The following is a 26,413-nucleotide window of genomic DNA, read 5'->3' as shown; positions in this document are numbered from 1 at the left end:
TTACTTCATTGATTAGTTATATCATTTTTCATTTTATATTTATTTGGTAGCCATTATCGGCTATAATATAACGATTAGTGTCTAAACAAACTAATAAGTTTTCGTTAAAATCTCTTCGGATTTCTAGGGTACTTTTGAAACCATAAAACTCCATAACTTGTATAGCGACAACGAGGGGAGCCAAGGCTTGTACCCAGCAATAGGACGTTCCATTGCTGGGTACAAGCTCAAGGTATCAATATAGGCTGGAGTAAATAAAATAAATAAATAAATAAATAAATGATGATTTAATATGTCAGTGACAACTGTGTTTGCCCTGTTATATTTCTACTCGTAGCTCAATAAGGACGCGTCTACACGGTCAAAAGTAGAATGTGAAAATCCAGTGTAACCGCGCCCTTAAACCTTAAATGAAGCGCTCCACTCCACGGCCCATTACCACCCAATCTAGTTGTCTTCCGTCTTTGTCGCGCTCATTTTGCGAGACGGAAATAGCATGCTATTTATATCGACGTGATGATGTATGGACGATACGGGCGGGTGAATGGGAAAAAATGTGAGAAATGGTTATTAATAGTGTGGTAATTGAGCTGTTTTTCAGACACATCTGGTTTTGTTGATAATCTGTTACTGTCCTAGTCGTGTCATGTTTTTAGAGTACTTAAAGAATATTGATAGATAGACGTCAAACTTCTATGAAACGTTATCCGTCTAGTTATTCGAGCGTTTCTTTGTTTGCATTTTTTTTCGTGTTATTTCTAGTCAGGATCGCGACCCCTTTTCATCCTTGTAGGAGAAAGAAAGTATCCCAAAAATTTCATCAATTTTTAAACTTTCCTTTTTGTTAGCGCCATGCAAAGTATGTATATGTATGGGGAAATGGTAACACAAAAGAAAAATCTCTGGGACATTTTTTCATCTCACTATGTTCGAAATAGCTCGTGATTCTGCGTATACAAAGCAATATAAAATTAATGAAAGTGTTTTTTTTTAAGAAACGCTCATTCAGATACGTCAGGACTTTAGTTTAAATGCGATTGAAATATTCCTTAACTGGACAAAAGCTGACAACACATGGCTAAAAAATCTAGTTTTATAAATCTGACTATGTCTAAATCCAACTTTAAGTGCATTTCTAGACACTAAGTCCAGTATACCATCTGATCTCTAATTGCCCATAGTTTTTCACGTCCAAGGCTGACATTATAAAAGCGAGGTGTTGGGAATTACAGAACGGTTTGTGAACAGTTCGCAGACTGAAGTGCCGACAAAAAGCTTGATCCCTGGGATTGAGACGTCACGCTTTGATCTGTTGGCTGTCGGCGTATGTTATTAACACTTTTTGTGAGAATCTGCGTGATTAGCAAGATTTTTGTAGGACACAATTTACAAGAAGCAGCGGGCCTATTAGCAATTGTTTATATGTGATCGCGGCCGGCAAAACTTCCCACTTTGTCGCTTGCCATAAGGACGCCTCGTCAGGTTATTCATATAAAGATACAAGCAAATCTCGTCCTTATGGCAAGAGACAAAGTAGGACGTTTTTGGTCACATATGTTTAGAAATAAACGGCTTTGAACTGAGAAGCATGGCGATCTTTAAATAAATAAATATTCAGGGACAATCTTACACAGATCGACCTAGACCCAAATTAAGCAAAGCTTGTACTATGGGTACTAGGCGACGATATACATACGTATATTGATAAATGCATACTTATATACATAGAAAACACCCATAATTCAGGAACAAATATCTGTGTTCATCACACAAATACCCTTACCAGGATTCGGGATCTTAGGTGTTGAAGTCCAAAATCCACATTGGGTTGTCGCGCCACAGCTGTAAAACCCAATTTAGACGGTACAAGAACTTGCATGCCGTATTCGATATATTGCTGACAACAGAGTACAATGTATTGCCGCAGACCAATTACCGCAGTGTAACGAAAATCATGAATTTTAGAAAGTAGGCATGCCATAGGAAAACTAAGTATACCCACTATGCCAAAGACTATCCTTGCTTTCGAACACGCCGCCGGCAACCTGCCAAACCTCGAGGTCGGCCTGGTCACACATTTTGTGAAACTTTCAAAATTTTCAACCAAACGTAGACATTATTTGATAATATATCTGTATCTATCTTTATCCTTTTAATATAATCCGAATCTTAATAAGATCATCAAAGTAATTTGTAGGAAGACTGAAAATTGGAATTTAATTTTAAATGAGTTTATATGAACCCATGAAATACTAAACGTAAACGTAATTAAAACTTGGCTCGCATATTAACGAGTGCCAAGAAGGCATGCCGGCACATTCTTGGGTATTAATAATCTTGATTATTTAATTAGCATGCTAGATTAATGTTCATGGAGATCACAATACTTGTATTAATAAATAAATATCGATGCCGCCTGTAACTTGCATCGTTTTATGCATATGCCATGTTTTGATTAACAAATGCCAACTGGTTATTAACGATACATGTATTAATGTAGTTTTGTAGTTATTATTATAATGTAACTGCGATATTATAAGGTGACGATCGTAACGCGATACTAATTTAGTGTCAATATCTTGTTGAATAAGTATAAGTTTTATAAATGAGAACCTGTAGGTGATTGGCTTTGTAATTATATTGAAGTATTTAAAGACGATTTTAAAGCTATTGTAAATAAAAATAAAAACATTTTTTTAGATTATTTACAAAGTTTAGTATCACTTATATTGAAGCTATTTTATATCGTCATGTACATTATTTAATTAAATATTCATTTTTATAAGATCCTAACTACCTTATCATTTTCATTTAATTAAAAAGACATGTTTTTTATCTTGTTCCTTTAGAACTCCGACAATTCTGAGGGTCCAAAGCGAACCTCGAATACGTCATTTGATTATTTGCATCTCAATTGCTCGAATATGTAAAAGCGTTAGAGAGACAGATAACTAAATTTTGATTTTCGGAGTTCGCTTTATTTTTTTTTAGTTAAGTCATAATATTAGTAGCTCTAAAACAGCATTCTAACAAGCCCAAATTATAACAACATTAACGATTAAAAAACTATGTCAACCGACTTTTCCTTAAAAGGGGTTATGGTTAACCGGCTATTTTCACACCTTCGAGTAATTTCCGACGATTTATATGCAAAGCGGTACTTAGCGGGGTTGCAGAATTAATCGATTAACGATTACTGGGTAACTGGAGAATACTTTACCAAAATACTTACTCCATTTCGATGGCCATTCGAAAATGGACTTTGTAGCTATAATGATAAGGTTGAGTTTAAGATTAGAGTTGAAGGTGATATAAGTCTTTTAGTAAAGGATGGATTGAACTTTGATAAGCCGGGATGTTAAAATTGGTTGTAAGGTTTAAGGTGGTGTGATTATGTCTTCCTGCAATTGGTAGTGTTGTTTGGAACTCGAGTCTTTTGAGTCTAAATTTGAAGAACTCGACCCGTTTTTAAGAGCGAATCTTTAAGAGGAATTCCTAGTTGCGATTTTTCCAATCAAACGCTCTCGACTGTTTCCTACCTGGATTTTTAACCTAGAGCAATGATTTTTTCAAATAAGATCAATATCATCAATATCTGTGCCGCTATGTTTTTCTTTTTTGGATTATTTCATTTTGAAGAAACTTACAGCGCCTCGAAAATCGTAAAAACGGCTCACAGCCAATTCATGGCTGCAAAAAAGGCGCAGTATACAAATATCCAAAAAATCAAAACATAGCGGCATAGATTAGGTATTTCTTCCTCTTGTAGTTTCCAAAATTTCATAATGATTGGTTGGGTTTTGGAGGAAGAAACAGTCGAGGGCGAAACCTCGATTTTTGAGTTTTTTGCGTGGGAATTTTAGTCCGCGCTGTAGTTATCCTTATCGCACGCACTCACTCCCGCCCACCGCAGCGCGACAGAAAAATAGCTTCGAAAAGTTGCTCAGCTAGGAATTGCTCTTAAGTCCCGAGTCGAGTTTTATTAAATTTTTTAACTCAATGAACTCCAGCCTCTGAATAAAGATTCCGTCAGCCAAAATGTAAAGCTTTTATTTATATAACAGTAAAGAAAATAGACGTTTGTTTAGCTAGACTATGAATTTTACATGAATGCAATGCATTATGAAATTTTTGTTAAAAAAAATTACGAGTTCTTTGAAAGGTACTTGTTCTTACAAAAAAAAAAGGCTCTAACAAGTTGAAAATAAATCGAGTTTGGACTTCATTCTATGAGTCCGAAAAACACAGTCGAGTCTTAATGCAGAGGACTCAAAGGACTCGAGTCTTCCCCAACAGCTACTTATTGGTATTGAATTGAGTAGGTAATATCAAAATAAGAATGGTACAGGAAATATAACTTCTTAGATAACTTGAAAGCAGTCGGATTTCATTAGAGCTAATATTAACTGCGTGCGGCTGGTTTATCATTGTAACTATGTTGTGAATAGGGTATTTAATGTGGAATTTTATAGATCAAAGTTCAGTTGTTTACGAGATACTGAGCAATAGCTGTAAAGTTCAGTATCTCGTAAATAACAAAAAATGTTGCCAGTTTGCACAATATTCAACCACCAAAAACATTTTCATATAAAATATTACCAAGACGAAACCATAAGGCTCGCACTGTCAAAAAGTTATCAGATCTCATGTAGAGCCAAGTTTCTAACTCTACAAGGCCTAAACTGCACAAACTCTACACCTTAGTTAAAATATGTAGCTTGGCCGGACTAATACTAGCTTACATAACAAATTACAGCTTTCTAGGTCTTCAGAAACTACTCTAAGAGTTTTGATGATCGTCAGTGAATGAGTAGGTGAGCCAGTGACGAAAACGTTTTTTTTTTAGATATCAATAAAATCTAAAGTATGAGAGCTATGCAGTTTAAACTATTTATGTTTAATAGGTCCACTATTGATATCATACTCCAAAATTTTTGCCTAACTGGGATAATCCAAACCCAAGTCATGAGGGTTCAAAAAAACGACGAAGCGCTTCAAGAAAAGGTAGGTAGTGCCCTTGCGCTTCGCTTGGCTCCTCTTGGCGGGGGCACTAACTTACCCCAGATATTTAGTAAACTCCGTTTAATATATGTCGTTGCGTCAGGTTCACTCTTTTTTGCTATCATATTAAGGTCCCGATTCGAATTTGACAACAAGTGTATCAGTTATTAGTGTATGCGAAATGAAGTGAGAGTCAAAACGATCGTCATGGTCTTATCAACACCAGTTTAAAATTATAACAAGTTCTTCAATTTGAATCGGCCTCTGTATCTCTTATTATGATGTCTTACATGTTAGTGATAAAGCTGAACAGGAGTTGCTCACGTTAGTTAATAAATAATTGATGATGTGGCGTGCAACTTTCCAACGGGGCTGGTCGGAACAGTATTCAATCAGTACTAGTACCACAGAGAAATAATGCTGCTAGTAAGAAGATAGTGGACGACCATGTTAAAAATAGGTGTTACAACATTTCAGAAAAAGGTCCCTTCTGTGGACAAAACAATAAAAGTTGCTTTTCCACGCAAACATCAATCTTTATTTGTTAAAAATAGGTGTTACAACATTTCAGAAAAAGGTTCCTTCTGTGGAAAAGTTGACGACACAGGTGCATATATATCATGTTTCTTATTTGAGTCTCAAGTACGGTATCTACAGGAAAGACGCGAAAGAGTTTATGACCCAAACGTAGTCCTCAATTTCCTCCTTAGACATTTGACATTTTGGAATCTTTCGCTTGCTCAGATATCAATATTTATAATAGCATATTAAGAAATAACTTTGCCCCCTTGTAGAAGAAATAACTATTTCCTTGATTTTGGAATCAGATTTGTCTGAGTTTATTTGTTATAATCGTCCAATTGGAATTAGAACCGATAGGCTAGCATAGTCTATATTTGAAGTTGCGCAGGATGTTTAAGGAATCGAGCGCGAGAACGCAACTCAAGGTCTTGCTGGTGTCTGATCGAGATAGTAATTATATCCTCACAAATATGAGCAGGTAGGCTAATTATAGATTAATAAATATTTTACAATCATCAAGTGACCACAGAGCAATCGTGTCACCTAATTGTCCAAGATGCCGTATGAGAACAGAGCAGTCTGTAGAGTGGATGTATACCTACGATTGAAAATACGTGTACCTAAATATGTTATTATACAATGTAAAGTTTAGATACAAAATAGAAGGCGTAACCCTAATAAATAAGAATTTTAACTTCAATCAACTTGCTTCTTTTCATTATCAGTGCAAAATCATGATGCTTGCGGCATTTCCACGCTTCTATGTCAATTATCTTCATTAAACTCAAATATTTTGATTTTCTCAAAGGTTAGCTGGAAGAGATCCCTTTTAGGGATAAGTTCGCCTTTGTACATAAAATTTTTGTTTTGTTTTGTTTTGTCTGTTTTAAGTTAACGTGTTTATGTGCAATAAAGTGAAATACATACATACATACATAAACTATTATTTTATGTAAACCTGTTTACCTACTCGTATGTGCAATGAAGTGACATACATACGTACATAAACTTGATACATTTGGGAACGAGTTCCTACCTAATTAGATATTTAACTTAATAATTTTTAGACTGTATCATTGACTTAAAAGACAAAATGGCATCTGATCTGCAAAACAAAAAGTACTGCTCATTGCTTTCGTTTTCTTTTACAAAACTGACATACAACGCGAATAATCTCTATTCAATAGTAATGTAATTTTTCAGATAAAGCGGCAAGTATTAAGTGATTTAAATTTAATTTTTTTAAATTAAAATCAGCTCCACAGATGTACAGTTCCGCGGATTGGTCGCCGTCTCGACCGCATGTTTGCGGGCAGCCTAATAAGTAATAACAATACCTACGTAAGAAACGCGATACCCCAGTGTTTGTGACTTTAATTAGCCTTTCATCTGACTGACCGCTGTCTAAAATCTTGCCGCAATTACCTATAGTTACCTATATTATTATTCTTTAAGTGCCAATTACATCCACACTTTATTAGGCCTGATATCAGACCCGATTTCGGGCCCGAAGAAAAGAGTATTTTTCCGTTTCACCAAATATCAGCACATCGTTTACAATATTTGAAATGTAAAAAAATGGTTAATATGCAAAAATATCAAACATTGAACATTTATGGCACTTAGAGTCAAAGTATTTTTTACATTTCAAATATTGTTAACGATGTGCTAATATTCCGTGATACGGAAAACGATGATCAGGCCCGAAATCGGGACTGATTTCGGGCCCGATATCGGGAAGTATGATTGTAATTGGCGCTTAAGTCTGATTGATAATACGCTAGTAGCGTTGTCTTAAACATATATTTTATTTCTAATCATAAAATACGAAAGAAACTCGTGTGTAAGACATTAATAAAACCGCACATCAATATTTATTCAAACACTAAAAAACGCGTCTTACGTCATCAATGAACGTAGTTTTACGACTAACAGAAAAACCTAACCTAGAGCGCTAAAAACTCGAAGCACTATTTTTTACTCGCAGTGTTTACTATGCAAACACTATTAATAAATCTTCCAGTCACTCGCCATTCATAAATGCACTTTCGATTGTAGCGTTTTTCCGGTGCAATGACTTTTCTTGTTTATGTTTTTTCTGAACGGTTTTTTGGCAAGTGCATGTAGTAATTGCATGTGTTGCTAAATCGACTTTTGGCGATGTTTTGGTACAAATAGTATTATCAGTGTCATTATAAATATGCACGTAAGTATGTGCATAGTTTTAAATACCCTTATTATTTTTTACGTGAACATTATGTTTCATTTTTTGTCTGTTACTACTTTTTTACACTCTGTAACTTTGTAAATAATACAAATAAATTAAAAAAGCCACATATATATTTAAAACAATAAAAATGGAACAAAACTGTATATACAACTAATTTTTGATCATTTTGTCAGTTATCATGTTTTTGAAGTATACCGACGATATGATTTCGTTAGAAAATAGGGAGCGTGCATAAACTGTAGGGGCAGCACAGGAGCCCCCTGTTTATTGGCGAAGTGCGAAGTGTAAATGTCAAGTTTAAGTATCCAATATGTGACGTTATCTATGAAAAGGGACCTTATCGATGGCGCTTCCGCCGTCATAAACGATGTTCCGATACAAATACAACGCTGCGCGACGCAGTGCGGCGTAAGCGCCATCGACAACAAGGTCCCTTTTCATAGATAATGCCACATATAGGCCACAAGATAATAGAACTTAGAATTCACAAGAAAACGTACGTGAACTGCAGAGGGCAGCACTTGATTAAGCGCGACTTGTCAATGTAAAGTCATGAGCATATGCAGGTACAGGCAGGGGACAACTGCCCGCCTCTGGAGCTCTAATTTTACATACAATGTATGCCCTTCTGCGGCGTCTGCCCTCCCCCCGCGATACCACCCCCCCTCCGCCTCCCAGTTCACTGGCTGGCGACGGCCTTGTGTAAAGTTTATGTTTCCGATTCGGGCCACATGATGGCAGACCGACCCTATAATAACGCGCACCCCTATACCGTATCAAAACCGGCAATGTATAAAAATTGTGTTTTTAAATTATAAAATCTACAAAGACTTGGATTTTGCACGCATACATTTAGACATGGAGGCAATTTTTTACATTCTATATGCGTAACAGTATCTGCGGACTGTAGCTCGATCGGATTTTTATCGCCTGTCACGTTCTAACAGGCATGTAAGTGCGAAAGTGACAGGCATAGTGACAAGTGATAAAAAAGCACCCATGCTGCCACCGTTGGACTGACAGTCATGTTCAACTCTTTGTATTCACTGCTTGAATAACATCATTATTATTGGTAAACATTTTAATAAAAATGTAACCCGCACATCTAAATTGTAAAGCGCCATGTTAAAAGGCACTTGGCATCCGTATTCAGAAATTATTAGTATTTAGCTATTATTATTTTGTTTTGTCTCGGCCAGAATGCTATAAAGATTTCGGCACATCGAAGTAAATAGCGACTTCGTACATCAAAAATATGTATACAGTTTGTAACCTTATTCCGTTCACATAGAGTTCAAATATATATACATTTTTGTGCTGACTATCAGTATGAGCCAATAACCATTGAACATCTTGTAAGTTGAAATGAAGAGTTCACACCTTGCAGTTATTATTTTCACACTATTGCAGTTCTAAAATCTAAATTGAGGATACGAGTAGCTTAACGTTCTTGTTTTAATTGGTCATTATTATTAAGCTAAGTCTACACAAGTCTATTTTTTTTATGAGGTAGTAGGCAAACGAGTAGACGGATCATCTGATGGTAAGCGATTAACGCCACCCATTTATTCACTTAAATACAATGCAAGTTTACAGTATGTCATCACACCAAAGCACTTACACGCTAAATTATTAATTATACATAAAGAGAAAATATGTCAGTGAGAGAAATAGTCAAATAAGAAATTACAATTGTTTATCGTTCACAAAAAATAATAATAATACTAAATAAAGATAAATAAAAAAATTACTAATAAAACAAATCATGATTCATTCAAATTATTTAGGAACTGTTTGGCAATACAACATAATTGGGCAAATTTTCCGGCAAACATGTCAGCCTCCTCGTACTGAGTGAGCATTAAGTGCAGTAAAGATATTGCGCGCGCGGTAGAAGCGTGTCGAGCGTGGCACGTGCGAGTCATGGACATCTGCAACACCAGAGGGGTTGTGACTGCGTTGCCGGCCTTTAAGATTGGAGTACGCTCTTTTCTTGAAGGTTTGAATGATTTCAGGGCGTGTCTTTATCTACCTCCTGGTTTGTCACACTCATATATATATATTTTTTAATTTTCCTACCTAAAAAGACTAAAAAGTACTCGTTATTAGGCAACCGAAACTTAAATTGGCGACTTAGTTTGGACGACTAGATCTATACCGACTATACATTTTGGATAGGTGGAAAGCGGAAAGGTCTGCTTTGGCAGCACGGGAAAGCCATGTATCTGATCCGACTAAAAAACCATGATTGTTTGACCTTCCTCGGAAAATCTGGTGCCGCCTGAACAGGCTGAGAACCAGACATGGCCGATGCAATTCAGCCACACACAAATGGGGATGGACGACTTCCCCACTTTCCGAATGCGGAGAGGAAGACCAGACCACCAAACATATTAGCTTCCAACTCTACTTATATCCTGGGCCTGCTGAGGACCTGAACAACGTGACACCTGACTTAGTTGCCCAGATTAGCAACCTCAAGGCTACACTCTGATTGCCCTTAATACTTACTATGCCATACGATTAAATAAATATACCGATTATCGCTCTTAATTTTTATCAGTGGCTCCACCACCCGTAATTTTTAACCACTCAATTATTCATTCGTTAATTTATGATACAGTTACTTATCTTAAATTAATATGTGATCCACGGTTCTACAGTGTAACATACACTGAATATGTTTAATAAGTATTTCTTTTTAAACGCCCCTCAAACGGCCCGTCATCGTAATCGTAAACTGTCGTGCGGTGACGCGTTGATTCGTGCGACCACTCAATTTTTCGTTCGCTTTATTGGTCGGACTGGCAACGTGCCAGAGGAGATAGGTGATGCTGTAAGGCGACGTGCGGTTTATTACCCGACTGGCAAACAAGGAAGGGTAATATTTTCTCAAATCTACTTATACGACTATAGTTCGTGTCATGCACGAAAACGCGCGGATTTGTCAAAATGTAACCTTTAATTAGTTAAATTTTATTTATTAATAGCTTAAGTCTAAATGTCTTACTGTACTTATATTGTTTATCCTAAGATACTGGAATAAGCTGTGGTTACCTATAATTGGACAAACATCTACCCTTAATGTTATGTAAGCTACAGATTATTTTTTCTCTGATGTATTGTCTGTTGGTGATCTTAATAAATAAAAAAAAAATAAAAAAAAATTAATGACAATACGAGTCACGAGGCATGCGTCTTCGTGAATGACATGGTCTACCTTTTCGGCAAGGCCGAAACGTATGAGCCCGCGATGCGTCAATAAATCCTTCTTATTAGTGATATAAATAACATTAATAAAACGAACGGTGTGTTACGATATTATGAACTACTTTTTTATTAGATTATGACAAGCTTTTGATTAATATCGTAGTTGATGGCAGCACTAAAAACTATTTCGAGATTCCTAGATTTTAATGTTTCAACTTAAGAGATCTAAATGCTACAGTTAAAGTCAGAGTTGTAGGGTTAGAGCCGGCGTAGCTTTATTTGGCGTTCATAAGCGCATTGTAATATGCAAAAAATTTCATGACAAACTTTTGGTGATGAAAAAATTGTACGATCATATTAGCTACACTTAACACATGTTTAATGCTGAGAAATAAGTGGAAAACAAGAAACCTCACTGTCTCCGGCGAGACTCGAACTCCCGACCCTGGGATACCAGCCCATCGCTCTACCAACTAAGCTACTGAGCGTATACATATTACGGTATAGTATCATTTGCAACACACAAGTTTAGATTTCCATAGTGAAAAGAACTTCTCCTTAACCTAAAACTCGGTCTAGTTGTGTGGTCGAGTCACTCCGAGGAATTTATATTCGCTAGAGTTGTTATAATTGGGCGTTAACATTAACATAAGTTCAAACCTAACGGCGCGAATGCATTCGTAAAATACGGAGATTTTCGACGAGCACCGGATTTTTCGGATCTCTAGGAAAATTTAAGAGGTTTGGGTATGGTTAATTACATTGAGCGGAATGTTTAGATCGATGAAAACGCATACTGATTGGTTTCTTATGTTTGTTTTCTAAAAAATTAAGCACATAAATAACATTAACTAGAAATCTATAGGTACTCGATGGTATTCTACAGTGGCCGCGGCATGTTTTCTAGTGCAAAAATAGTTAATAACGCCACCTACAAGTCTTTCAACAAGGATGAGATTGATAAGGGACGCGTCACCGTATGGAGGTTGTCAGTCTTCTGTACTTACCCCTCATTAGTTTATAATAATGTAAATAAACGACAACGACAGACGTCGGTGCGATTGACGCATTAATCCGACATCCACGCTGTCACTTGTCACTTTACCGGAAGTGACAATACTTTTGACACGTCGGTACAAACTGATTTAATGGCATCATCAAGCTGATCTGATGATGGAGACAGAAGGTACCCATAGGAACTCTGTGATGAAACAACAGAATCTAATTGTGTTTGGGGTTTTTAGAAGTGTCTCGATGAGTATTAGTTACCTGTGGCAAGCAATGTATGTCAGCGATAAAAGCTTATACCAAAAATGATAGTACTTACGCTTGCTTTGCCACCTCATGAAACTTAGTAGTTTTTGACGTATTACTTACCTGAAACAACAAAACAATATTAGCATTTTGTAAACTTAAAATAAAGGTAGCATATTGACGACCGGTCTGGCCTAGTGGGTAGTGACCCTGCCTACGAAGCTGATGGTCCCGGGTTCAAATCCTGGTAAGGGCATGTATTCGTGTGATGAGCATGGATATTTGTTCCTGAGTCATGGGTGTTTTCTATGTATTTAAGTATTTATAAATATTTATATATTATATATATCGTTGTCTAAGTACCCTCAATACAAGCCTTATTGAGCTTACTGTGGGACTTAGTCAATTTGTGTAATAAAGTTCTATAATATTTATTTTAAAAAAAAAATATTAACATTTCTAGATTATACCCGTCATGGACGTGGGACCAGTAATGGGATGGTATAGACAAATCCTGTAAAATAAGTATATATCATCAGTGTTTAAACACTGGCAACATTTCACCATAAACAAGAGCCATAGAGCTGCTTAGGTTTGATGTTTCGTTGATTGGTCTTTGTTTATACATAGGTCACTAGATAAGTTTTGCAATAGACAAATAAGAAACAAAGAGGTGGCCTATCACATATACTTTTTAAAAATGTATTTCCATAGACAATGATTGGCCTGAAAACATTTGCATTCTTTTTAAATTTACTTATTAAATACCGCCGGCCCTGCACAAAAACCTGTTTTTCCTATATCCCGAAAACACTTAATAGTTTCAGGAATTGTATCAAAATGAAAACCAAACATACACGGCCTTGAACGGTCAATGGTAGATTAAACGGTTTCCATTTCGTTTCCTTCTCGAATTAGAATACACAGACAAACACACGTCTGGCACGTAAATCATATACTACACCTGTCGGGCGCGCCACGCGGAAAATGCCGTTACTGACATTTCTGGCCATTTTAGATTCAATCGTATTTAAATGAAAACATTGAAGGACTGGTATTAGCATACATATATGTTAGTATTCATTAGGGAAAATAAGTACATACGAAATATTTAAACTAAGAATTACAGATATACGTGGCGTAAATGTATTAAACAAAATATAACCCTTTCCTTTGCATAAATAGGTAAATATGTACTTAATAGTTTTTCTTGAAGTTATTTTCGTACGGAATTAATAAATACACAACATATAAAGTAAATATAAACAATTTAGAAATGGTAAGATTTAGATATATAGCCTCATACAACTAAGCAAGAACAAACCTCTGTCAAATTTTGTCTCTTTCTAACAAACAGAAATATCAAAATGTCGGACAAACAATTATCAACGGTTTTATGATTTAAATAAATAAATATTTCACAAATGAACCTAGCCCCAAACTAAGCCAAGCTTGTACTATAGGTACTAGGCGACATACGTATAGATAAATACATACTTATATACATAGAAAACACCTATGACTCAGCAACAAATATCTGTGTTTATCACACAAATAAATGCCCATACCAGGATTCGAACCCGGGACCATCGGCTTCATGGACAGGGTCACTACCCTAGTAGGCCAGACCGATCGTCAAATTTGACAAACCTTTATGAATAATACCATTAAACTCGAAACAAACAAAAAACTACCTAAAAAAACCAAGGCCTGCTATTTCCACTTGCGCCATTTTGCAGCACAAATCCGGTTGTATCTTTCAGCACTACGTCAAGTTCGTCATCCATCCTTATCTTGCACGTATCTAATCGTATCTCCCATCTCTTTCCATGGCCTTGCCAAAAAGGTGAACAGCCCGCCGAGTACGAAATTTGCTATGAAAATATACAATTTTACGATTGTTTCAAAGCGTTTAATTTAGACAGTGCGTAATTTTTCTCTTGCGTAATTGTTTTAAATTAGAGAATTCCTAGACGTTTAGTGTCGGCAAACAGTCTGATTTGTCACTTTCAGGTTTTGTCGGCCCGATTCGAACTTAAAGATACGTCAAATATTAAGTCTAGATACGATATGGATCAGAACCCCTAGTGTAAATTTATTGGATATCGTGACATGACGTACGCGTTTGCGTTGTCTCATTTAGTATGGGATTTAGAAACAGCGCGCCAAGCGGGACGTTTTGGAAACTCAAAATCCCATACAAAATGAGACTTAACGCAAACATGTACGTCACGTTTCGCTATCGAATAAATTTACACACACCTTGTCGCACACCTTTTAAAACATGCGACAGAATATCAAGTAGGATGGTTCTTCCAGCAATATTTGTTTATAGAATATTTATTTAAAAACACAATTTTACCGGGTTTATCACGATTTTATTTAGTTACCTTTATTTGCGACGTTTAGACGCAGCGTTAGCATGGTCGCGTTTTTTCACCTATCGTGTCATGCGTCACTTTCGCATTTACATACTTGTGAGAAAGTGACAGGCGATAAACCTTTCTAACGCCGCACCATCGTGTAGCGGATAAAATAATGTTTTAATAAGTGTTCAAAACGCGAAAGATTTAAATGTTATATTCAAAGTTTTGCTAAAATATACATAGTACCATATTCTATGAGGGTATAAGTCGGTACCTTTTTTTTATATACTACGTCGGTGGCAAACAAGCATACGGCCAGCCTGATGGTAAGCAGCCTCCGTAGCCTATGTACGCCTGCAACTCCAGAGGAGTTACAAGCGCGTTGCCGAGCCTAAACCCGCCCCCCCTCGTTGACCTATATATAAAAGCCTGTTGTTCTCATGCCTGATTTAAATATTCTCCAAAAACTAGAATGCACTTGTAGATTGCAGGTCGATGAACCCACCAAACAGACGCCATTTGCAATCGTGATGTTTGATAAAAATGATTTGCGACAAACCAGATATCACTAGTTAAATAGATTTACTTTAACAACGCAGTTATATAAGTTGATTTGTTAGTAAGAAACATAAAATTACAAAATAGATAAGCAATATTTTCATAAATGCACTGAACGCTAAATTTAATATCTACTAGCAACTGCTCAAATTCCTGGCATTGTTCTAACGGTGTTCGACACACTAGTTCTTAGACTAGTCCAAGAACGTACGAGCTATTTACGTCAACTCTTGACAACGTCTCAATTTGGACTGCAGAATTAGCTGCGGATGAGAAAATAGTGCAACTGGCGACTTTTGTGTGTTTCCGGGTAGTATAACTTCAGCAGACTGCCATTTGGTCTCAAGGGTTCCTTTGAATATGAAATTACACAAGGATTGAGAATGAAATGTTATACTTAAGTAGTTTATTTTATACTACGTCGGTGGCAAACAAGCATACGGCCGCCTGATGGTAAGCAGTCTCCGTAGCCTATGTACGCTTGCAACTCCAGTTGAGTTACATGCGCGTTGCCGACCCCAAACCCGCCCTTCGTTGAGCTCGGGTAACCTTACTCACTGGCAGGAACACAACACTATGAGTAGGGTCTAGTGTTATTTGTTATTCGTTGTGTTTTTTAAAACATTCTTTGGTTTAAATATTCGACTTGATAGTGATAAGACTGAGAAGTCCTTCAATCATATAAACGTACTCTTTTTTTTAATACTTAGTCACCTGCAATAATTTACGGGGTGAATATATCTTAGGCCATACTAAACCACTTTTACTATTGGACCAACGCCGAAATCGTGGAAAAAAAAATTGAATCTCTGATACAAAATATGAACAATGAACAAGGAAAGTCAATTTTTTTTTCGCGATTTCGGTAGTTGCTCAGTAGTACAACCTTTACCGCGTAAATTATAACAGGTGACTAAATTTACAACCTGTATACCTAAACTTCTGTTCAAATGGCGATATCACTGTCAAACTGTCAAATAGCTATTTAATTTGTATTAAACATAAAAAATTAAGTGAAGTTATGGGATATTTCGTGATATCGTGACAACGTGCTACGATGAGCAATCGCAAGCTGTGTTAACAAATTGCACCTATTTTAATATTTTATAAATTGTATGGATTACAACACCAGCATTATGTACCAGCATTTCCCAAACTATGCGCATATCGAGGACGCCTTGATACATATCTGAGCGTTATCAATATTTTATGCTCCTTTTTAAGACGATTAAAAGCCGGGTCCTGAATTTGGCAGTTTTTGTTTGATGGGTCGGAGCCCAGTCGACTTTAAGAACCACTGAGTTATACCATTATTTATGTATACGCGTGTAGTGTCATGTAAGCGCTCGTACAAGTTCAACCTACATTACTAAAATTACGTGCGAAACTCAGCCCGGCGTTATCTCCCGTTATCAGGCACTTTCGGACGTATTCTGCCCTCTGCTACCAATTAACCTTCCCGTATTATGTCACGAGTTTACTCTTATGTCAAAATACATTGCTGGCTTACTTAGATAAGGAGCGTTACATCCGGTGGGTAAGACGCGTTGGACGACGTGGGTGGCAAAAGCGTGGATAAGACGGTTCCGTAGTAGACGAAACGTTGACACTTGGAATCTGCATTTTAAATTATAAGTTAAAAAGGACACTTGAAAAGGTTTGGAGGAAGCTTTGTAGGTTATTTAAAGCTGCCATGATTTAGGTATTAAAATTACAGCTAATTACGGGATACTTTTTTTTGTGATAAGTTCCCGGAATTTTCATATCATTTTCGCACTTATGTTCGCGCTATGTTCACGGAATACGAGTACTCTAACAGGAGTAACAGTTAGGTATTCCGTGACTCTTTAATATATATCTCTCTCTATGATTAATTGCTAGGTTTAAGAAATGCTTGGCTGTGACATCCTTACCTTGACTTAAGTTTGTCTCATTTGCGACGTTTAATCTTAATAATGTAAAATTTATTACTGTGTTATGCTTAGATAGTTATTTGTTCTCTGATATTTTTCACAGTAGCTATGATATGGTGTTAAATTAATTTGTAAATTTGCACTTACTTATAAAGCATGCTTGTTTTGGATCTCGTGCTAGTTTTTAAGCCGTGATATGCAATTGTATGTTTCTCATGATAACTCAATAAAGTAAAGTAAAATACATTCCTAATACATATGTAGAACTAATGTTTTTAGATCTAAGTAGTTAAAATGCACGTACCTACGCCAGGGCAAAGGATTTTTTCCTATTATTTTTTTTGACAATGTTTAAATGTACACTTTTATGATACACCGAAGGACTTTAAAAATAGATAATCTTACAATTATTCAGTAAATAGATACTAATAAAAATAAATGAAGTTACCTATGATTTGTGAACAGATTCCACTAGCCCTCAAATATATCGGAGTTGTCAACACGCCTGTGCGTGTTCAGATACTTTTCAGCACCTTGGCCGCTCTGATATATCAGATGGCGACTGTAAACCACATTTTTCTTTCAAATTTGGGATTTTTAATATTATTTCTACTCTCTCTGAATCTCGAGTTCTTTGAAGAACGAGAATAATAGGAGAACGAAAGTGTCCCAAAATTACATACATACATATTTCGTTTCTTCCATTCCGTTACCGCCATACAAAGTCTATCAAAAATAGTAAGGGAATGGAAAAAAATGGAGACATTCAAAATTTACAAAAAAAAGGGTCAATGGCATAGGAGTGACATAAGCTTGATAACAATGACATGGAACAAAAAGTTACCTAAGTTTTGATTTTCTTATATCTATTGTTATGTTATATCCATATGACATATGATTGTTGACTTCCTTTGCCTTGCAATCATATTAAACATCATATTCTAACTTTAACATAAACAAAACCTATTTGCGTACGGTCGGTTTATTACTTTCGAAGTACCTACACAAAGGTTATCATCTCATAGAACATCTTTACTATTGTAATTAGTTATGTTATAATTCCTTAATTATATTCTGTATAAATCAATGACCGAATGTGGAATATTTATTGATAACGGGATGTCAAAATGACCATTAAATTGCTTGGTTTACGTAATGATTCGCAGTCGGTGGTCTCTTATCGCACGTATTTTCATACATAAGCAAAAAAAAATGCTTTGTTCATTTGTCAGTCGCAGAAACGTAATAGGATAGTCGTAAAAAAAATGTGAAAACAATAAATCAGCTAAGCGAAAAGCGAAAGTTAAAATATTTTCATTTTCATCACACCCGCTAAACGTCCCTTTAGTAGAACGCCCGAGGCCCCACTTTTATATTCATGAGCCGACCCAACCCATTAACCCTGCTGATAAAATATTCAATTACAAAGTCAAGTACTTTCACCTAAAGTTCAGTGACATCTAAAAGGCTAACGCAGCAAAAACCCTTCGGATTCCTCGTCACCAATTTGGCAAATTACCATTCAAATTACGTGTAAACATACGTCTGCACGCGCACTAGGACGGCGGGCGTTTGGAAATAAAGCGTTCCGAATTCAAACGCGTTCATTTAAATGCGCGCACGTGATTGGTTGGTAGCAATTTTCGTTCGGAAACCATGATTAAGTCAAGATGAAGTCATCAAATTTCGAAACAGAAAATTGTGGGTTTTGGAACTCTCGCTTTCGTATGTTTACTTTTCTCGTGTGCTTGAGGCGGGATAATTTGGACTGATTGGTGGTTAGATTGTTTGCTTAGTTTATTATAACTAAGCATTACTATGAAATTCATATAATTATCCGTTATTACGGTGTCTTTGATTGTCCGAGACGATTAAGTAATCATGTCTACCTTTATAAAATCTATTTTGCGAATATTTTCATATCAAAATTAAACCCTAATAAGTGTTGGGTTGTTAAGACCCCACAAGATGTATCTGGCGATGCACGATGTGGCGATACCTTCTCTTATTTGGTCGTTATTATTTCGCTAAATCAAATATGTACAGGCTACATTGTTCTTTTAAATAATGCCCTATTCTTGTAATAATTATCTATGTGCTAATCTTTACGATGTAAAAAAATTATAATCTTTTAAAATCGGAATTGACAAACCTCAGTACAGTTTGTTTTCAATAGGTATACTAAGTTTTTCTGTTCATATATTGATATAATTAAGTAAGAATAGGCCTTTAGTCTCGGGAATAATATAATATGTATTTAAATCTTTAGCGGCACACCTATCGAGGGCGGCGCGTCATGCATGGTGAACCTTATCGGAATGCACTACGGTTGATATTGGGTTGAAGCCACACACGACAATTGACGTATTTTGGTCCCAGTCCCCGTGGGATCCCTGTTGACGCCGAATCGGCAAAATTGGAATCGGCAGGTGTGGGGAAACCCTTTGCCGGTAAAAGGGGTAACGTACAACAAATATGCAGGCAAACACCTCCCACCGCCCAGATTGAAGATACTCGCGGTGGCTAATTGCGGCACGTTAACTACTAATTTATTCAGAACCAACGGTTACATTCTTTACGTCCAATTTGTAGTTAATCTGATAATTAGATATGTTTATTACTTGGGTAAGAAGAATTTTTAACTCGGTATTTTTGTGAGATCACGGAATTTAAAGAGCGGTAAACGTAATAGATAGCTTGAGATAAGTGATTATGGGAGAACGAAATTAATTTCTCGGGGTAGGTGCGTAATGTAATATTGCTTGGTACAGACAGCATCAAAAGTAGCGGATCGAATTCCGCATCAAAAGTATATCCCCCAGTCTCTAATAGCTTAACAAAAAGAGATTTGTACCCCTAGTGTTAATTTAATGGACATCATAACGTGACGAACGCGTTTGCGTTAAGTCTAATTTTGTATAGGATTTTGAGTTTCCAAAACGTCCCGCTTGGCGCGCTCTTTCTAAATCCAATACAAAATGAGACTAAACGCAAACGCGTACGTCACGTTTCGAAATCGAATTTATTTACACTAGGGGTACTGTATAATGTAGAACAATTCGATTGCGACGGATACTTTCGAACGAGAACTGTAGAGATATTGATATATTTTGAGTCAGATACTCCAGCAGTGGCAGCATGGTTCCATTTTTATCGCTTGTCACTATGCCTGTCACTTTCGCACTTACATACTTGTTAGAACGTGACAGGCATGACGACAAATGATAAAGAGCCGACCACCTTAGCCCTACTGTTCTGTAGTTTATTATTATTCACCGCTACTATTATTAGTTTTGCTGATTTTATTACATATTTCGTAACAAATAATTGTATATGTAAACAAAATACATAAGTATTCAAGTTAAGAAGGCGAAATTATCTCGCCTGATTTGATTGTGTAGGTAGATTTTTTCCATAAATTTTGTAAGTCGGTTGACAATGCAACTTTATGGTGTCCGTCAACTGATAAAGACGAAGTTCGCTACAGTGAGTAAATCGTTGGGATTATCATGAGGCAGGTATTGATAAAAAAATGACAAAAAAGTAGCCTGGCTTTTAGATTACTTAAACTTTGAACCAATTACCGTTAAATGAATCACATTACAATTATTTATATCTTTTAGTCCTTGAATCTTTCCCCACATTCCGTTAGCAAGTCAGAGAGCGTTAGATCGATGGCGAGGGCCACGTTCATTCCCAACGCGGAACGGGAGCTAATATCAATAAACCATCCTTTGATTGGAAATCTGTTTGTTGAACACAGGTTGTTTCAACTGTCGGTACACTATTTTAGTTTAAACAGATATGGTTGGAGATTGGGTCAGCGCGTACTTTGTAGTTTGAGGACTAATAAACTTGCAACAAATTGAACAATACTTATTGTTTACTGTTAAAAAACACAAATCAACGTAGTCCTACAGTAAGCTCAATAAGGTTTATTTACCACAAGTACTAGACGACAATATACGTATAATAGATAGATATATTTAAAACAAGAGATCCATAAATCAGGAATCTGTGACAAACTCATAACTAAGTGGCCAGGATTCGAACCCGCAATCTCCTGTATCGAAGGCAGGGTCACTGCCAACTAGACTAGGAGCCTAAGCATCCTTAAATTGAACCTAATTCCTTCCATAAGTAAAATAATCAATAGGTATAAACTACACTCTCGATTTCTCATGAGTTTTCCCTTAAAGTTAAACACCCTGACTACCAGTTAATCGATGAACGATCATTCGTGCGCTCGCGGGCATCTTCGGCCGTAAACATCCTTAAACTGATCCTAATTTCTTCCTGTGCGAGACTAGTATTGATATGCCGTAATGACAACAAAATATACTGTAAGCAAGACAGTTGATATGGCGCGAAGTTTTCCTTAAAGTTAAACACCGTAACTACCAGTGAAACGATGAACGATCATTCGTGCGCTCGCGGGCATCCCCGGCCGTAAACATCCTTAACACGTTCGCTGCGATATAAGGCTTAAATGCCCTATGCATGTACTCCCACTCCGTGCGGAGGCGAAAAACGGTGAACTTCCCGTGGTGCGGGGGGGTGTATAATGAGAATTTCTATATGTACAAAAGAGACAAGTATAGGTTTGAGTTTAGGACTTTAAGGGCTACTAAATAAAGCATTAAAACTGTGGTAAGGTTTTTCGGCCTGATAACGCACTGATTAATATTTTTTTCGATTCCTTGCGGGTAATAGGCCGTAAGGCCCGACATAGATCACAAGGTCTCTCCACCCCTTCCCGCACTGTTGTAGGTGATAGAATAGTTTACTTCCGATTAGTGTTGTGACATCATTAGCGGGAATAGACGTAAATACGATAGTGCACTATTCAAGTGTTTGTTTACGTTTTTGTGATAGTTCATGCTGCTTTGGTCAATAGCTGGGTGGTTTACAATATTCGGCAGCCAGTTCCAATTTCAAAGAAAGATTTCATCGAAGCGATCATAGCAGCATATACCAAAACGCCAATCACGGATACTAACTCAGGTAAGTCTATTATTTATTATTTCAATCATTTAAGGTCACCCGAGGCAAATGCAACTATGAGGGTAACGTAACGAATTAAAATTGCTCTTAATTTAATATATAATTTTTATAAAGATCAAGCTCTGTTTTATTTTGACAAAACAATAATAGTTCTATGTTCGCTCAAACAGTTGTTGGGTCTTACAAATTGGATTAAATTAAAATGTATTTCAATTAGTTACATTGGCACTTACGCAACTATGACATAAGTGCATATACATAATTAGTATTGTATGAAATATTTATTTAATAATATCATGAGTAATTTTCATGCAGTTATATGATAATATTATGTATCTATTTATATACAGAACTAGCTTCTACCCAGGTTTCAAAATCGGTCCAGCGGTTTAGGCGTAAAGAGATAACATACAGACAGATAGGTAGTTACTTTCGTATTTATAATATTAGTATGGCAATAGATCCCGCAATGTAAATCTAGTTCCCGCAAAACAAGCCTTACAGTTAATTGGTGGGTAAGGCAAGAATTATTAGTGAAAAAATAATGCCATATTAATAATATATATTATTTACTTTCAGATGGTCAAAATGAGGTAGTCTTAAAGAAAAAACACAACTTCGAAAAGAAAGGTGAGAAGAGGAGAATTTGTGCCGGCTGCTACCAAAAGCTGCGTGGTACACTCAACAGCCGAGAAGCAAATAGAAAAGTAAAGAAAATAAAATCTTTCTGCGTAGAATGTAAGAAAGGATACTGCTTGTCATGTTTCTATAAAACTCACATGTAATTAATTAATTTTTCACATATAATGTGAAAAATAATACTGGCTGTCTATTTTTTTTGATTCTTTAATAAATGATATAAAAAGGATATGTCGATAACTTATTTCCCATCACTAATACTTCCTAAAATAAACCTATTATTCAGTGCGTCATCGGGTTACAAGGCCTTACATGTATTTTTGTATATATCTCTCAAGTAAATAGTAGGAACCCGGGGCGAAGCAAGTACTGTAACCACCAACTCGTCGACTATCGATATTGATAGGGATGTGTCCACATTTTTCCATTTTTGTATAATTATAGTCATTTATATGAGTCGATACCTTACTAGGTCAATGAGCCCCATATCGCCGCGGCGTAAACATTGAGTATCAGGCCAATCGGCCATTTAACGCACCATATAAAAAAACGTCAGTTTTAGTTCCGCAGCGAACGTGTTAAACTGATCCTATGCTAATTCCTTCCTGTGCGAGACTAGTGTTGATATGCCGTAATAACAAAAAATAAACAGTGTAGATACATTAGCAACAAACAAGTGAAACATGGGCAGGTGAAACATATTACATTGGGAGTATCAAAACAAACAATAAGATAAATAAATAAATATTATAGGACATTATTACACAAATTGACTAAGTCCCACAGTAAGCTCAATAAGGCTTGTGTTACTTAGACAACGATATATATAATATATAAATATTTATAAATACTTAAATACATAGGAAACACCCATGACTCAGGAACAAATATCCATGATCATCACACGAATAAATGCCCTTACCAGGATTTGAACCCGGGACCATCAGCTTCGTAGGCAGGGTTACTACCCACTAGGCCAAACCGGTCGTCAAGATGACTTTAAAGTTCCGTTAAAAACAAAGAAAGTAAGCTAACACTGTTTTATACTATGCTTGCTTTTCATATTGATAGTAAATCAATATGAAAAGCAATTTATGGTATGACCGCCCAGTGTACTAGTACTAGAACGAATACATTTTCATACAAGAATCATATTAAAATATACGAAATTAAGTTTAAATAACAGTATTTACGAATGATTTATTTCTTTATCTCGAAAATAAAACCAATCGTAGTGAATAAAATGTAAAGATTACAAAGATAATAATAAGTTAAACTAACCTCTTCTCGTTGCACGTGTCATTGCTGCGACGTCTTGTGACAGAAAACCGAAAATATCCCTCCCCGCTCACTTCAAGCAGTGCTGGCACAATGCCAAATATATACACTGGCTAACCAGTAACGTCAAAATGACATAGCGGGTAATTCAAATCCACCTGGAGCGTGTAAATATTTTGTCCTAGTACTATCACGCTGGGTCTTGGCATCAAGTATCTATTATGATACTTGGGCTTTTACTGCAAACCGATTTTGTCCTAGTATTAGTACTTCGGACCCCAGGAGGATAAAATCGGAGACATAATATAGTTTGGGTACTTCATACATGTATGCATGAAATTAAAGTATCATATTTAAATAAAGTATCACACTCAATAAAACTATTCAAGTCGTATCCACACTCACTTTTTCCGGGATACCCCATTAAATCACAACAAACCAAAATATTTATATTTATTAGGACGATGTTATTATCCGGGTTGAATTATATTGTTAATGCCCCAATAAACTGTTGTATGTTTGTCTGTATGCGCACCTAACCCGGGCCACCCGGAAGTTGAAAAAAGGATTTATTGATTCAGTATTACGGTTATTGATATTGGATTTTAGATTAATCTATGAAATATAAGTGGATCAGGACTATTTGTATAGCGGTTCTTTAGAGGACCTGGCTAGATATCATACTGTTTGGAGATAATTAATATTCAAGTTACATTTTACAGGGTGGCCCAGAAATACATTATATTTTTTTTTAGATTTATTTTCTAACTTACTCATATTTTATAAAATGGAATAAAAAAAAAAAACTACAATAATTTACCTAAAACTAAGGGCTTGTTTCATAATGTCCAAGTATTGTACCTATAGCTTAGCACTTTATCTTTATCTTGCTTATTTGAAGATTGCGAAACGCCAACGATGACTTTATTCGTCAGATAAGTGGCAATAGCTTATTCAGGACTTTTTTGGACATTGTGAAACAGAGGGCCTACCGCGAACCACGTTCGACGTGTTGCCTCCCTGTTACACTTACGTACGAATTTACAAATGCGACAGAGAGGCAACACGTCGACATTATCAACAATATGTGTATGTGTTTAAAATAAGTTCTGTCATCGTATTTTTGGACAACCAATATAGAAACAGCTCAAAAATATGGACATATAGCGCTATACCGATTTTATAAATTCTTAAAGTTCGACTCGCAGTGCATTCCTCGCGCAACAATAAGCGCGAGTGATGCAATATTAAATATTATTAAAAGTGAAAAACCATAAAAATACATTGTCATTGTTTTGAAAGATTGATTGTGATTGAATCTAATCTAATCTATGAATCATCCTGTATATACCTATGTTAAACAAATAAATGATGTTTTTAACCAAAAGGTACCTACAACATTGTCGCTTGTCGATAAGGCTGATTTCAAATTGAAACAACATGAAAATACCGCCTTATTCACAACTGACAGAACCCTTTTGCTTGAAAATGGCACAAATGATTATATTGTTGACAAAATATGCTCATATAACTGTGTTCATTGTGTTGAAAAAATATGGTCCCAAATGTTAGCTTTTAAATTAATTCAGCTTACTGTGTAGTTGTGCCGAATTTTGCAAGCTGCTGAATTCATTAAGCATGTTTGTTCAGGCTTTGCTGGATAGCCTGGATACCATTTGTGTGCTCAGCGTCGACAGTTGAGTCTGGGATTTGGCTGTCGAGAGATTTGTGTGGTGACAAGAAATAGTAACGGACTTTATAAATGTTACCACATTTTAAATATTCTGTATCTCTGACGATTGTTTGTATAAATTTGTATTTATAATTTTAATTTGAGAATTTTGTATTATTTTTTTATGATAAGTTGAAATTTATTTATTTTATTATGCTTCTGTCTGTTGAATTTGTCTTTTATTGTTAGAAATAATTTTTTATTGGTTTATAAATTATATTGATTTTATTTGTATTACATTTTTGACATTTTTATATTACAATAACTTGACATAAGAATTAAGATTTAACATGTAAACGATTTGGTCACTGTACTGCAAGTTTATTATGTGTCTAAATAAATTAATATAAATATATCAAGATTTAAAAAAGAATATGTGCACCATTGCTATCATTTAAAGGTACCTATCTTGTTTATTGGTTGTTTGCGTGGTGCCGTTTTTGCGGCTTAATTTTTTTTAAGTATATTTCATTTTTATGACAACCCGTCTTGTTATAAGCGAAGCGTCACACGCGCTGATCTTTCTAAAAACATATGAACTTTGAAGTCTAGTTATAAAATTTGTGCAGGCACTGTTTTACAAAAGCTATATAAATCTGAATTTTCTATCTAAAGGGGAAACTAGGCCATGTTCTTAGTCCGGATTCCACACGGTATAAATTCCTCATGAGTATTCACGCCATAGGAGCTACTGGAGTGGAGAATA

The 26,413-nt window shown here is 35.9% G+C and overlaps 1 protein-coding gene and 1 long non-coding RNA gene across 3 annotated transcripts in view; one reads left to right on the top strand and one right to left on the bottom strand.

Moving 5' to 3' along the window:
- The window catches only part of LOC133531716 (fibroblast growth factor 22), a 245,416-nt gene that overhangs the window by 112,190 nt on the left and 106,813 nt on the right, over positions 1–26,413 (bottom strand). The gene's annotated exons all lie outside the window — the stretch shown is intronic.
- LOC133531589 (uncharacterized) lies at positions 21,938–22,926 on the top strand. The gene is made up of 2 exons (XR_009801562.1): positions 21,938–22,058; positions 22,638–22,926. It is a non-coding gene; the product is annotated as an uncharacterized LOC133531589 (long non-coding RNA).

Source organism: Cydia pomonella, chromosome 2 (genome assembly GCF_033807575.1).
Source record: "Cydia pomonella isolate Wapato2018A chromosome 2, ilCydPomo1, whole genome shotgun sequence".
In the NCBI taxonomy this organism is placed as follows: Eukaryota; Metazoa; Arthropoda; class Insecta; order Lepidoptera; family Tortricidae; genus Cydia; species Cydia pomonella.
Note: the sequence above shows the minus strand (reverse complement) of the source record. Positions and strands in the feature narration are given on the sequence as shown.